At 44.8% G+C, this 12,986-nt stretch overlaps 1 protein-coding gene across 1 annotated transcript in view; it reads left to right on the forward strand.

Moving 5' to 3' along the window:
- LOC147880431 (signal recognition particle-related / SRP-like protein) overlaps nt 1–12,986 on the forward strand; it is a 44,468-nt gene that overhangs the window by 19,003 nt on the left and 12,479 nt on the right. The window lies entirely within an intron of this gene.

Consider the following 12,986-nt stretch of genomic DNA (forward strand, 5'->3'; position numbering starts at 1 on the left):
CATCGATGTATGCCCCGCTGGAAAGTCTGACGTCAAACTGTGCACCCTCTTCAAAGCGGATAATTCTTTCACCTCTGAATAGTTGTTTACCATCGCTTCACAACATTTTTGAAGAACCTTCTTGCCCTCTAAACGATAGCATCGAACACCGGATCATCCTTGGCAGGAGAGCTTGTTGGGCAAAGCCTTGAAGCTACACCTGAATTCTATTGGGCTTTCACGAGAACATCAACCTCCGTTGCACCTTCGTGACCTGATGCTCTGATACCAACTGTTACATTCCACTAATGTACAACCTATTCCAAATTCATAAATCTACAATCAATCATGGGGCAAGCACACATTTTTCCTCCTAGCCAAATCTTGGTGTTAGCAAGCTCTCTCTACATCACAAAATGTACGTGAAAGCTCCTGCTTGCAAATCCACCACACCCCAATTCCCTAGATGGATCTAGTATGCCACATGTCTTCATTCTAGGGTACCTCGTAAATGCATCTTTTCTACCTCTCTCTTGGGATACCATTATTCACTTGCCCCTAGGCACATTACACATTTAATGCATTTAAGACCCATAGCCTTAGACCCATCTAGTCAGTGCCTTGTCACCCTCATCAAGGACCTTAACATTAATCCATTTGACCATTAACATGAAGCCCAAATAAATACCATACAAACATTGATCCTTTATTGGAAAATGTCCACTGACCCTTCCGAGGTCATGTTACCTCAAATTGAGCGTAACAAAGGTGCAACGTACATGGCACTCGGCCTCACTAGAGTGTTGAAAAGCCAGCCCTTGATTGGCGGGTCCTAAAAGTGCGCCTGAAAGTATTGTCTCTTTAGTCGGGGCCAAAGCTCGCTGTCCATGTGTGAGTCGCACTCTGGCCGCATGAACCATCCTGAAAATTGGCTCTGTGAAGACTACCCCCAAGCATGTGTAGGACTGCACTATCTCCACTGGCTCATCTCAGTAAGTGAAACTATGTTAGCCTAGTACAGTACATGAGGTGTTGAAGATCATGACCTTTGTCTTCCAAAGGTTGACTGTCAAGTCTGTCTCCCTGCAAAATAGCTCTAGCACCTCTAGATGCCTCTGCAGTTCTTCTGTTGAAGATGATATAAGGAGTATGTGTCACCACAATGTAAATATCCTAAGTCAAAGTGCAGTTGATCATTTATCTAATCATAATTAAAGAGTTTTCATGTGTTAATTATGGTCAAAGAGTTCTTTTAATGGTCAAAGAAGTGACTACGGTCAAAGATACTTGACTTTAGTCAAGTAAGCCTGATTTCGGTCAGGGAGACTTGGTTTATTATCAAGAAGGTTAACTGCGGTTAACCAGAGAACCACAGAGCTGACTACGGTTAGAGAGTGTTGACTTTGGTCAACGAGACTTGGCATGTGCCAAGTGGGTTAACTACAGTTAACCAAGTTGTGCCAGCTTCGGTTGGAGAGATGTGCCAGCTTCGGTTGGAGAGACTTGGCCATAATTAAGGCGCCATGACCATTGGTCAAAGCTCCTTAATTGCGACCAAGAGGGTTGACTTCGGTCGACCAAGAATTGTGTTCTATGTTTTGTTCACATGTTTATCCAGTGGGGACGCCCACTTGTGACTAGGATTAGTCCACAATTTATTATTTGCATGCAAAGCGCTAACACTTAATTGGTGCCATGGTGGTGCACTTTAATTAATTATTGTAGGTACTATGAGGGGCTAAAGACCCAAGTAATTTGGACCGTAGCGAGTATTTCGGAGGCCACCCGCATGACCAAGTGCTACGAAAACCCCAGAAATTGCCCTTAGAGGCATGGAATAGGACTTAGTCTAGATTTTAGACAAGTGGCATGTTGCCATTTTGGAAGGAGCTTGAAGCTCTTGTAAAATGAATTCACGTTTGATTTTGTAGAACACAGCTCTACGCTGAACTATGTATTCCTTCTTCTCTTAAGTAATAAAATCCTTCGGGGGGGTCCAGCCCGACTGTTGTCCTGGGCCCTAGTGTATTTGTAGAGAGAGGGAGAGAGAGAGTGTTTGCAGAAATTTTGTCTACGAGATTCTAGCAGATGATTGCATTGGTATCAGAGCCAAGGCTCATAGCCTTCTCAGGCTGTGACGATCCAGCAAGAGAGTAAAGATTCGACGTTGATTCCGAAGAAAGGATGGCATTGGCCCAAGAGGTGGCAGCTGGAAGGTTTGGGGCTTCAAGTGTGAAGGGACAGGAATGCTTACTTCGAAGCCTATGAATGCACGAAAGCCCCTAAGTCCAGATTGATCAGTTGCGTAAAGGAATTGCCTTACGCACGAGTGTACAAATAGGCGTCAGTGACCATTGCGGGGAGCAATACCAGAGATAGTTCTCTGTGAAGAACTCTGCTGAGTGTATACTTGATTTTGCGTGAAAGGTGTCGCTCTGCCTGGAGGGGTCTACGCAAGCAAACGTTTGATGGCAAAAGAAACGACGAAGAAGATCTTGACGGGATGCCTGACAGCGCACATCTAACGGAATAGAAAGGGGCTTGCAGGAGTGAACTCTGCTCATGGGCGATGGATAGAGCGATAGATTTATTGCGTCAAAAAGTATTTCTGGGTGGCGTTCTTTCGTCAACGTGTTCCGTTGGGCGGACCTCATCGCAATCATGAGCCATAGCCACAACTACACATGGTTTGAGCTGCTATCGCCATCGCTACACAGCCTGGCTCGCCATCGCCCGTCAAGGAGACCAAGCGTTGCTTGAGCTTGTAGAAGGCTGCAGAGATTATGACGTGGCAGATCTGACATGTGGCGCTGATGTGGCAGGAAAAGTAGCCAGCTGATGTGGCACGTGTGTGACCTGACGTGTGGCAGTGACGTGTCATATGCTGACGTGTCAAGTTGACATGTGGCAGGTGACGGGCAGTGAGGACACCAGCTGATGTGGCAGTACATGTGGCAGCCAGCTCAGATGCTGATGTGGCACTGACATGTGGCAGACAAGTGGCTAACCCGTGGTTAGTGTAACTCTGGTTAGTTAACCCCGGTCAGAGGTCCAGTTAGTTGGCCCAACCAAACCAAACCAGGTTTGACTAGCTAAGTCTGGGTGTAGTTAACCAGACTATAGCTGGTTAACCAGACCACAGTGGGTTAAGGCCGAGTTGGGAGCCAACCAAACCAGACCAGAACAGAACTAGTCTGGTCAGTTTGACCAGACAGTAACCATCCAGTCACAGACTAACCAGACCAGAGCCAGCTAGTCTGGTTAGTGTAACCAGCTGGTTACCCATCCAGTTATTGTCTCAAAAAAAAAAAAAGGGACAGTTGCAGAGACAGTTCTGGCCATCAATTTTCACATATCTGTCAGAATTTTACTGTCAGAAAAGCAGTAGAAAAGCAGAGAAATCAGAGATTTGCAGAAAAGAGAAAATGCATGCCTTTGTGCACTGGAAAGATGAATCAAATGCATTCTGACAGCAGCCAGAAAAGGGGCAATACAGTTGTTGATGCTTTGGCAACTTTGTGGGTTTATGCTTTGAGTTGACAGCCCATTACTGGCACAAGTTGTGAATGCAAGACACCTCTTGTTGAGGTACTTTCTCTTTGAAAAGCAAAGGCTGAGTGCATCAGTTGTATACACTGTGTGTGTGAGAGAGTTGCAGATCTCAGACAAGTTGCAGAGATGGGTTCACAGCAGCATGCCCAATCATCCCATGAGGGAATGGTAGAGTCTAATCAGGTACAACAGGCTGAGGCTTTACAGATAAACAAAGAGAATGCCTACAGAGAGTTGATTACTCAGTTGGGAGAGGCATCCCTTGTTTCGTAGGATGGTACAACCTCTTTTTGAGGGAAAACCAAAGAAGCCTCCCTCTGAAGCAGATTAGGAAGAAGTGGTGGTGGGCAAAAAGAGGAAAAGAGCAGGTCCTCTTCCCAAGAAGAAGAAGGCGAAGCATCATCATAGATCTAGTTCGTCTTCATCTTCCAGCTCTACCCCTTCATCCTCAACATCATCTCCTTCGGGATCTTTAGAGTCAAAGAAGAAGAAGAAGAAGAAGTCCAGCAGGAAGGCAGATACTAAAGAATTCAAGGACGGTGGGAAGTCTGTAAGATTTGCCACTTACAATGGCTAGTATGGCCAAGTTGAAAAGGCTATGCAGCTCATAAGGCAATTTGATGCTGCCTTCAGCTTGGAAAATTTCAGTGAGTCCTCAAAGCTTCGTATGGTTGATTTACACTTGACTGGTACAGCCAGTGCATGGTGGATAGCTAAAACAATGTATGGCCAAGCTGAAAAGGCTATGCAGTTCATAAGGCAGTTTGATGCTGCCTTCAGCTTGGAAAATTTCAGTGAGTCCTCAAAGCTTCGTATGGTTGGTTTACACTTGACTGGTATAGCCAGTGCATGGTGGATAACTAAAACAACCAACTATGTAGCCCCCAAGAAATGGAAAGACTTCAAGAAAGCTTTCCATAAACAGTTTATTCCCAAACAGTTTCGGTGGGTTGGGAGAGGATTCATATGGAAGCACAAGATACAGTTGAGTCTTACAACCAGAAATTTTGGGACGCATACTTGCAGGTTTCGCCTTTCAAGAATATTTTTGATAAGACTCAACTCAGGAAATACAGGGCCGGACTCGCTCCAAAGATACAATCCCAAGTGAACACCAAAGATATTAAAGAAAAATTAGATCTTATGCATTCAGCCAATGTGGCTAGTCTTATGTACATGTAGAATCCTACTAGTGTGCCTTCACCACAGGTAGGATTACCGGGGGATAAAAAGCCAGCGATCCCTAAGTTTGAAACAAGAGAGTTTCCCAAGGCTCAGAAGAGGGGATTTCAGCCTCAGAAGCTAAGGGGAAACCAAGTGCAAAAGCCCTACAAGGGAAGACCACATTTTACCCTTGAACAGATTGAAACTTTTAGGAAAGAGGGTAAATGCTTCAAGTGCGGCAAAGAGGGGCATGTGGCTGCCCAGTGCCCAGAAAAGCCTTCAACTTCAAAGGGAAAAGAGGCAAGAAGCCACGAGGACGGAAAAAGCCAATGGCGGGAGGAATTCCTGACATACTGGGTCATGTTTCAAACCTAGAGGAACGAGAATTGTTGCTATCTTGGGGCAAAGTCAGAGACGAGCAAGTGCTGATTTTATTTGATCCAAGGGCTACTGATAACTTTATATTAGAGGATCTAGGCTGGGAATAAAGACGGAGTACAGAGTTATGTGGATCAGGAAGACTTCTTAATTTCTCCACTAAAACATCATGATGTAGTTTTGGGTATGCCTTGGTTTCATTGCAAGGCAGTGAAGTTGACTCTTCCTTAAAGAGTGCTGGAGTTTGTACATAGGGGCAAAGTACATCGTGTGGTTGCTAGAAATAGAGGGGAAACTATTCCCATTGTATCAAATAGTTCTGTTGGAAAAGGAATAAAGTCTGCAGTTTCAGCTTACATGGTTTTTGTAAAAGAGAGAGATATGGAAATGCATGCTGAAATAAGTGAGGCAGATCAAAATAAATTTCAGTTTCTTGAAAATTTTAAAGATTGCTTTTCTGACGCTTTGCTTGGGGAGCTACCCCCTGAGAGACCTGAGGATCATGGCATAGAACTCATTCTTCGCAGTGAGCCACCCAATAGGCCCCCATACAGAGTTAGTGCAACTTAGCGAGAAGAGATTATGACTCAGGTGTAGGACTTGTTGTCCAAGGGGCTGATTCAGCCCATTTTTTCTCCTTTTTGTTACCTTGTACTACTAGTACAGAAGAAAGATGGCTCATTCCGTATGTGCGTCGATTACCGCACACTGAACAAAATGACCATCAAGAATAGATTACCTATTCCACGCATTGATGATGTGCTGGATCAGTTAAATGGAGCTTCAGTTTTCAGCAGGATAGACTTAAAGCTACCTAGACTTAAAGAGTGGCTACTACCAAGTGAGGATATAGCCTCAGGATGTGCACAAGACGGCGTTCCGCACTACTTTTGGGTTGTATGAATATCTGGTGATGCCTTTTGGATTGACAAATGCTCCAGCTACTTTCAATCGGATGATGGATCGTATCTTTCGACCCTACAAACAGTTCACTGGTACCTTCTTCGATGACATAATTGTCTTTTCTAAGTCCGAAGAAGAGCACAAGGAACATCTTGCTATAGTGTTTCAAGAGCTGAGAAATCATCAGCTCTATGCAAACATGGAAGAAATCCATTACTTGGGGCATATAATATCCAAAGATGGGATACAGATGGATCCGGCAAAGATCCGTGCCATTTAGGAATGGCCAGAGCTGAAAATTGTGCGTGAAGTTCGAAGTTTCCTAGGCTTGTGTTCTTACTACAGAAGATTTATCAGGCATTTTGCGGATATAGCCGCTCCACTCCACGATCTTACTAAGAAAAATGCAGCTTTCAGATGGGGAATTCCTCAAAAGACAGCATTCATCACACTCAAAGAGAGGCTGACCACAGAGCTAATCTTAATAGTTCCAGATTTGTATCAGCCATTTGATGTGGATTGTGATGCTTGTGGGGAATGTGTTGGGGATGCATTGCATCAGAATGGTCATGTAGTGGCTTATGAGAGCCGGAGACTCCGGGATGCAGAGAGATATCTGGGACTCTATGAGAAAGAGTTATTAGTTGTAATTCATGTCATCCATACATGGAAGCATTATCTTTTGGGTGCAGATTTTACAGTTAAGACAGATTACCAAAGTCTGAGATACTTTTTGACTCAGACAAAGCTTTCCAAGAAGCATATGAAATGGGCAAATATGCTGTCAATTTATCATTTTCAGATTGTCCATACTCCAGGAGTTTGGAACAAAGCAGCAGATGCTTTGTCTCGAAGGCCCCAGGTCAACAATGTGACTATTGCTTATCATCAGGTTCTGGAAGATATGAGAGAGCAATATGCAAATGATACAGATTTTGGTGAGATTTTACAGCAAATGCAAGAGGGGCAGTCCACTAGTCACTATTCCCTGAAAGATGGGTATTTAATGAAAGACGATTGCCCATGCATCACCCAAGAGATGAGGAAAAAGATTTTGGAGGAATGCCATGCACCTCCCTATGTTGGACATAGAGGAATTACAGCAACAACTCAAGCACTAGAGAGGTATTTCTTTTGGCCAGGGATGCGGAAAGATATACATCAGTTTGTTACTGAATGCCTTACGTGTCAGAAAGTGAAGTATGATAGACGGAAGGCACCTGGCCTACTTATGCCTCTTCCCGTGCCTCAGGCACCGTGGGAAAGTATGACAATGGACTTCATTTTTGATTTGCTAAGATCAAAGTCAGGGAATGATGGGATTTGGACTATCATTAGTAGATTCAGCAAGCAAGCTCATTTCATTCCAGTTCGCAAAACCATAAAGGCAGATCATATGGCTAAGCTTTCCATGGCACAAATCTTTAAGCACCATGGTATGCCTAAGTCCATTGTCAGTGTCTGAGATCCCATAATGACCAGTCTATTCTGGAGAGCTTTATTTGATAATATGGGGACGAATCTGAATTTTTCTTCTTCTTTCCATCCCCAGACAGATGGTCAAAGTGAAGTGCAAATTCTATAGCATTGGATATGCTGAAATGCTACGTGGGTGACCAAGGTTCAGACTGGGAAAAGTACTTACCATTGGTAGAGTTCGCTTTTATTAATACAGTACACAGCTCTATAGGGAAAGCCCTTTTTGAGGTCATCTATGGGAAGGTGATTCTGCCACCTATCCTAAGGACCAAAGATGAAACATTTGCAGCTGATCAGTTTGTGAGAGACCTTTAGACAGCTTTCAGCCAAGTCCGGACAGCAATTGAAAGGTCTCAGGAGAAGCATAAAAGAGCTGCAGATAAGCATAGGAGATAGTTAAATCTCAAGGAAGGGGATTGGGTACTTTTGAAGTTCGAGAAAGCTAGGCTCCGCAAGTTTAAAGGCAAACAGAAAGTGTATGCAAAGTTATTTTCCAGATACTATGGCCCTTTCAGGGGTTACAGAAAAGATTAATGAGGTTGTATACAGGTTAGCATTGCTAGAGCATTGGAGGATTCACAATGCATTCCATGTGATTCTTCTAAAGAAATTCTAGGGGCTAGAGCCTTACAGAGCCAATATGAGAGGATTCACCAGAAGTGGATGAGTTGGAGGAGAGGTCCTTTAGCCAGAGCAGATTGTGTACCATACTGTATGCAAAGGTCCTCAGGGTAAGGAGTTTTACAGGTATCTTGTAAAATTCAAGAATTATACAGCATTGGATGCCAAGTGGATGGATGAAGACATGTTGTCCGATTATTCATAGCTTTTGGATGTTTACAAGGAAGCTTTTTAGTTGAGGTCAACTGAATAGAAGTCGAGGGGATGTCACCACAATGTAAATATCCTAAGTCAAAGTACAGTTGACCATTTATGTGATCATAATTAAAGAGTTTTCATATGTGTTAATTATGGTCAAAGAGTTCTTTTAATGGTCAAAGAAGCGACTACGGTCAAAGATACTTGACTTTGGTCAAGTAAGCCTAGATTTCGGTCAGGGATACTTTATTTATTACCAAGAAGGTTAACTGCGGTTAACCAGAGAACCATAGAGCTGACTACGGTAAGAGAGTGTTGACTTCGGTCAACGAGACTTGGCATACGTCAAGAGGGTTAACTACAGTTAACCAAGTTGTGCCAGCTTTGGTTGGAGAGATGTTCCAACTTCGGTTGGAGAGACTTGGCCATAACTAAGGGAGAGAACTCCATCTTCTACTCCCATCCCTCCCTCCCTTTCAAGAAATCCATCTTCTACTGCCATCCCTCCCTCCCTTTCTTACCTCCATCTTCTACAACCATCCTTCCCTCCCTTTCAGAACTCCATCTTCTACTGCCATCCCTCCCTCCCTTTCTTACCTCCATCTTCTACTACCATCCCTCCCTCCTTTTATAGGTTTCTGGCTTGACACTCCCCATTCCTTCGAAAGAGGGGGTCATGATCCTTCACCTCTACCATCATCGGCATCGACTTCCAGGATCTACAAGTTCTCCCGAGGCGGGACCCTTTCTGTTCAGATGTGTCTTGATGACTATTGTTTCGAATTCTTCTACCTGCATGGAGGCGGGGATAGACTCCTCTCTCCCGAGGTCCAAGATCGGACACGCACTGGCTCACTGTTCAGCTTTGACCTCTCTGGTTTATCAGTGCTGCTACGACAAATTTGTTCTTTATCTTTGCTCTTTCCTCCACCTTTTGGCGGTGAGAGGGGGTGGCTTATTCTCTCAAGCTTCACAGTGTTCTTATTTCTATCTGGTATCATATGTGTAACTACGACACTTGAGGAAGTGAACAATTCCCTTGCAAGGGCACTCCTCTTGTGATCTCTTTTTGGGCATTTCACAAGGATAGCCAGCACCACCATCGACATCCCTACACGAAGCTCCAAGCACACAATGTTTGCCCCTCAAAATTGGCAATTGAGAGGGGGTATTCAGCAACTAAGCAATCCCCAATTTACGGGGCAATCAAATAGCTCACAGGCCAGCCAAAAGGCCAGCCATCTCAGCCAAACAAATGGCCAGAAAGACCAGCTGGTCTGGCCGACCAGTTGGCCGACCATTTGGCAGGCCCACCGACCAGCTGGCCGACCAGCTAGGTCTGGCCTATAAAAGGCTTCTGCCCCCACACTTCCTTTGATAGGACAGGACCTGCAGCTGCTCCTCATCTCCTCCATCTTTTGCTGCAGGCCCGCCTGCTCCATCTACCTCTCCTCTTCAGATCCGCCTTCACTGCTGCCTCCACTTCTGCCTCCTCTGTTGCCTCCTCTTCTGCCTCTCCTTCCTGCCTCCTGGCTGCTCCATCCTCTCCTCCAGATCTGTCCCAACTTCTGCTCCTCTACTTCAGCTCTGTCCCTTCTGCTCCAGATCTGTCCCATCCTACTCCAAGATCTGTCCCCTTCTGCTCCTCTGCTCCAGATCAGCTCCTTCTGCTCCAGATCTGTCCCATCCTGCTCCAGATCTGCCCCCTTCTGCTCCTCTACTCCAGATCAGCTCCTTCTGCTCCAGATCTGTCCCATCCTACTCCAGATCTGTCCCCTTCTGCAGCTCCTTCTGCCCCAGATCAGCTCCTTTTCTTGATCATGTTGCTATTCCAGATAACCTGAAGGTTCCTTCCTCAGAGCATGCTGGTTTTCAGCCATTTCCTAGGGCAGCTCCAGCCTTTCATCATCCTCGTCATCATTGAGCTACACGGAGGACTGCGTTACGCTCCCTCTGCTGCTATCTTTTCTACTGTCTCTCTACATGGAATCATCTTTCTGATTCACCTCAGCCACGGTCCTTCAGACACGACGGCTTGAGGTTCTTGTATTCAGTTTTTCATATTACCGACAGGCACTATGTTTTTTGAGTTCCGTTCTTCAGTTGTGTCTGAGTATTGTTTACTTTTTGATCGCTCCACTGCAAACCCTACAGTTTCTCTATAGCAGGTACTATGAGGGGCTAAAGACCCACGTAATTTGGAGCGTAGCGAGTATTTCGGAGGCCACCCGCATGACCAAGTGCTACGAAAACCCCAGAAATTGCCCTTAGAGGCATGTAATAGGACTTAGTCTAGATTTTAGACAAGTGGCATGTTGCCATTTTGGAAGGAGCTTAAAGCTCTTGTAAAATGAATTCACGTTTGATTTTGTAGAACACAGCTCTACGCCGAACTATGTATTCCTTCTTCTCTCAAGTAATAAAATCCTTCGGGGGGGTCCAGCCCGATTGTTGTCCTGGGCCCTAGTGTATTTGTAGAGAGAGGGAGAGAAATAGTGTTTGCAGAAATTTTGTCTACGAGATTCTAGCAGATGATTGCATTGGTATCATAGTGTTTGCAGAAATTTTGTCTACGAGATTCTAGCAGATGATTGTAGAATGTCATTCGCATATAGCAATATTTGTATCATCAAATCAGGCAACAATGATCCCTTGCCTCCTAGGCGGTCAATAAAGGATGTGATCTCGTCAATGTAGAGCATGAAGAGGGTCAGTGAAAGAGGGCATCCCTGTTTCACTCCGATGGCGTTCTCATTTCAGTTTGATAGACCTCCTGGGGCCTGGACTCTCCTTTTGACGGACTGATATAGGCTCATCACTCCCTAAATCAAAACCTCTGGAATCTGCATCTCTTGAAGTCTTCTGATCATATGGGAGCGTGGGACAGTGTTGAGGCCTTTCGAAAGTCTACAAAGCAAGCGTAGACTTTTTGGCGCCTTGATCTCGCCTCCTCAATGATGGCTACTCAACCTGAAAATGTAGTCAAGGGTGGAGTGTTGTTGTCGGAACCTACATGTCCTAGAGCAAGCTGCCCATGTGCCACTACGTGATTGTTGATCTCCCTCTCTAGTACCGACCCATAGATCTTGGCCAGAGTGTGACCAATCACAAGGGTGCGGTAATTCTCAGTGTCCATGGGAGCCCCTGGTGGTAGTGCTCCAAGTAGATGGAAGGCTGTGGCATACATCGTGATTGAGCATCTGCGCTAAAATCAGAGCTAGGATCTTTTGCCCATGTGCGAAATGCTCAATTCGAAGCCCCTGGTCGTCTTGGTCTCTACGGTTATGAAGTTGGAAGAGTGCGGCCTATACATTGTGTAGTGAACAAATGGCATGTGGTGGGCGTGGGAATGGAGGGGACATCATAGAGTGAGCACGCATAAGTGTGCTAGACCCCTGGATCCGTGATGGGAATAGGCGGCTTCCCCTCGGATAAAAGCCTCCATCCAATGGTAGGGTCTCCTCCTTGAAATGATCAAATCACCTCTTCCATCTTGTGTGAGGAAGACCCGCCTCTTATGACGTGTCAGCCGTTGTGAAATCCGCTGCGCCTCATGTGTCGTCAAGGCTCACTCACGTGTAACGTGATATCTCATCTCTCTACACTTGTCATCATACCAAGGATTCTGAGGCATTGTCCCAACTTGTAGATCAACTGTGGGAAAAGATCTAGCAGCAATGTCTTGTACCACTGAGACAAGGATGTCCAAAGCACGGTTGAGGTCTATATCATCTCCAAGTAGATTTGGGAGCTCACGAACTAGTTAGATTGGATCAAAATGGACTTGGACATAGGTGTGTGTGGGAGGGGCTCTCCGTGTGACTGGCATGGTCGCCGAGATGCTAAAAGCCAGGGATGAGTGGTCAACGCCGAGCGGGGGGAGGGACAATGAAGTCGTGTATCCGTGGTACAAAGGTCATGAGATAATCCACTGTTTTGGTCCCTCCACCATGTAGGAAGCAAGTGAGCCCGCCAGATGACGGCCATCTTTGGAGGCTGTTATATATAATCAAGTCGTGGACAGCTCCCAACTTAAGTAGATGATGCCTATACCCTGTCACATTTGGGGCATTTGCTGAGTGTCTCACTATCCCTTTTTGAACATGGTAAGCTTTTTAATTAATCCGAGATCACTTGCGGCAACCTTTTGAATATTTACAAAAATGTCTCCATGACCATAACAATGGAGCGTTTTCTCATAGATCTTGGCTCTATACCTCCATAAAAACACATGAACATTTCCAAAATTTTAACAATTTATAGCCTATATAATTTCTAGTTGAAAAAATTTATTTATAAGCCTAAATAGGACCTTTTGGGCTTGGTCAATGTATCTCTAAAATGATCATGGATCACTTCATTGAAGCTTGGCAGTATCTACTAGTAGCTACTACAGCTTACAAACCCACAAATGTTGAAGACATCTTCCGAGGTTAACGTTTAAATATTAACATTGAACACAACATGTAAGTAGTTGCAAAGAGCAACTACCAATGACTATTTACAATGTGACAATGTCTAAGTAGAGCATAGACTATAGACAAAGCGAAAGTTGTCACAATAGTATTGAGTCTCAGGAGTAAGAAAGCAAGGCAAGTGCCAACTACCAATTGTTCATTGCATTTAGAAATGAATATCAAAATGAAAAGACCTAATTCATATCATATTACACTCTCTAGGGCTGCCAAAGGATTAAAAAGGCAAAAGAAAAT

Source organism: Dipteris shenzhenensis, chromosome 32, assembly GCF_047967505.1.
Source record: "Dipteris shenzhenensis isolate YYH24624 ecotype China chromosome 32, Dip_SZ_1.0, whole genome shotgun sequence".
NCBI lineage: Eukaryota > Viridiplantae > Streptophyta > Polypodiopsida > Gleicheniales > Dipteridaceae > Dipteris > Dipteris shenzhenensis.